General features: G+C 47.1%; 1 protein-coding gene across 1 annotated transcript in view; it reads left to right on the top strand.

The window, feature by feature from the left end:
• sema5bb (sema domain, seven thrombospondin repeats (type 1 and type 1-like), transmembrane domain (TM) and short cytoplasmic domain, (semaphorin) 5Bb) overlaps positions 1-2,500 on the top strand; it is a 141,967-nt gene that overhangs the window by 121,570 nt on the left and 17,897 nt on the right. The gene's annotated exons all lie outside the window — the stretch shown is intronic.

Genomic DNA, 2,500 nt, shown 5'->3' with positions numbered 1-2,500 from the left:
GTGTGTGTGTGTGTGTGTGTGTGCGTGCATGCATGCGTGCGTGTGTGCTTGCGTGTGTACAGTATAATAAGTATGTGTGTGTATTCTCTCCACTCCTCTCCTCCAGGGCGTGTCTGGGTGCCAGGGACCCCTATTGTGTGTGTGTGTGTGTGTGTGTGTGTGTGTGTGTGTGTGTGTGTGTGTGTGTGTGTGTGTGTGTGTGTGTGTGTGTGTGTGTGTGTGTGTGTGTGTGTGTGTGTGTGCGTGCGTGCGTGCGTGCGTGCGCGCGCGCGCGCGTGTGTGTGTGTGCGTGCGTGCGTGCGTGTGTACAGTATAATAAGTGTGTGTGTGTATTCTCTCCTCTCCTCCAGGGCGTGTCTGGGTGCCAGGGACCCCTATTGTGTGTGTGTGTGTGTGTACTAATCATATGTGTACTCTCCTCCAGGGCGCATTGTGGTTCTGTGTGCGTGTGTGTGTGTACAGTATAGTAAGTGTGTGTGTGTGTTCTCTCCTCTCCTCCAGGGCGTGTCTGGGTGCGAGGGACCCCTATTGTGGTTCTGTGTGCGTGTGTGTGTGTACAGTATAGTAAGTGTGTGTGTGTGTTCTCTCCTCTCCTGCAGGGCGTGTCTGGGTGCCAGGGACCCCTATTGTGTGTGTGTCAGGCACGGCGCCAGAAAATCAGCTTTGGATGGGCCAGAATATTTTTGGGTGGCACTTCATTAGGCCTATAACATCACGTCCTCATAACAAAACGTCTGATTTTTACTCGAATATTATATGTGCGTATATTCAGTGTTTCCTCATTGTGAAGATTCTCGGATGAAGTTATGGCGGCGGGGGTAGGGTAGCCCATTCATTAATTTCCTCCCTCACAGTCTCGTCGCATTGTCCCATCACCAAATATTGTTATTGCCCCCAAACCCCACATTTCTTTTGCAAACATGCATAGGCCTGTATGAAGATGACAATGATTAAGATCCACGCTGTGTTACTGATGTCACTGGAGTTGTTTTAGGAGCTCGAAAATGCGGGTGAGACACATGGCACTTCTCCAGTGCTTGCGCCATATTATTATAATTCTTAAAATTCGCATTACCGCTTGACACTTCCAAAAACAACGCGGAAGAAACTTAAGATAACAAATTGAATGATATCACAAATACAAAATAATGCATTGGAAGTAGAGCCCACGTCTGCTAAGAGAAGAACGGTCAGGAGAAAGTTTGGAGCGGTTCTTTGTAAAGAGGGAGGTCTCGGAGCGCGGAGTGGCTCCCGTGCGAGGAAGGAAGAGTGGCGGGCGGGGCGCATGTTGCGGACAGGGCTATGCTGGGTCAGGTGCTGCCTGTGATATCCCAAGCACCCGACTCATGTAGGCTATGCATGCAAGAGGATGTCATTTCAACCGCAACAATGCGACGACCAGAGCACACAATCACACGTTGAACCACTCAAACACATAGCGTATGCACGCACACAACTGTTGCAGGCAGCACATTATTCCATAACCAGACACAGTTTAGCCACAGTCCATGAAGGCTGCTACCAAGCGCACCTTGAAAAATCTGAACTCTGTTTCGACAATTAAGCCATGGACATATGCTGCTTTAGTCCTCTAGAGAAGAAAGAAAACCTATTTGTGTGGTGGGATAGCCGATCCATGGCCACAGTAAAATACAACCCGTGAAGACAATATTAAAATATCAGCTTCACAACGGCAATAACATAGGCTAGTTAAGATGCTGTTTAAAGCTAACCACAGTCAGATCAACAACTTAGCATGTCAAACGTGCACCTTATGTGATCACGACGAGGGTCAAACGTATTGCCAACAGACGAGGACAGCCGTCCCATGCTATACATATGAAGCCAATAGAAACTCATAATAGCCTACATAGGCTAGTCCTAGTTTGTAATCAAAGTAAATTGTTCCTTTACAACAAGTTGCCGCGGCGGGCATGAGGAATTAGCTTTCCTACCAGTCTCGACAGCTATCCATTCCATGATTTCTCGTCAGTCCAGTTGCGCATACTCCTTGATGTTTTAAGTTTGCAACTGTTTTTAAAGACATTGACTTCAGTGATTTTATTTTCTGTCATCATTGACGCCAGGTCTATTCTATGTAGCCTACGGTTCGGCAACTCGGCATGTTCGAGTGCATGTCTGGCTCTCTAGCATTATGCTATAGAATTTGACATAAGGTAACATTGTATCAATTGTTTCGGGGTGAACGCGCTGCGTAGCAGCAGAAAGTAGTCAACATAGCCATAGGCTGCGGGGACGGATTGATGGTTCATGTCAGGAGCATCAAAAGCAAAACAAAAAAAAACTTTTTATTTCCTCTTCAGTTTCCCAGTTTTTTCGTACACTAGTAGAATATATAATACATATTGAATATATTGTTTTCCTTCAGTGAAAGATTTTAGGTTCTGGACAAAAAATGGGCGGACCCAGGACCAAATTGGGTGGGCCCAGGTCCACCCTGGCCCACCCATAACGCCGTGCCAGGTGTGGTGTGTGCGTA

This window comes from Engraulis encrasicolus, chromosome 12 (assembly GCF_034702125.1).
Source record: "Engraulis encrasicolus isolate BLACKSEA-1 chromosome 12, IST_EnEncr_1.0, whole genome shotgun sequence".
Taxonomy (NCBI): domain Eukaryota; kingdom Metazoa; phylum Chordata; class Actinopteri; order Clupeiformes; family Engraulidae; genus Engraulis; species Engraulis encrasicolus.
This window is presented reverse-complemented; position numbering and strand designations above follow the sequence as displayed.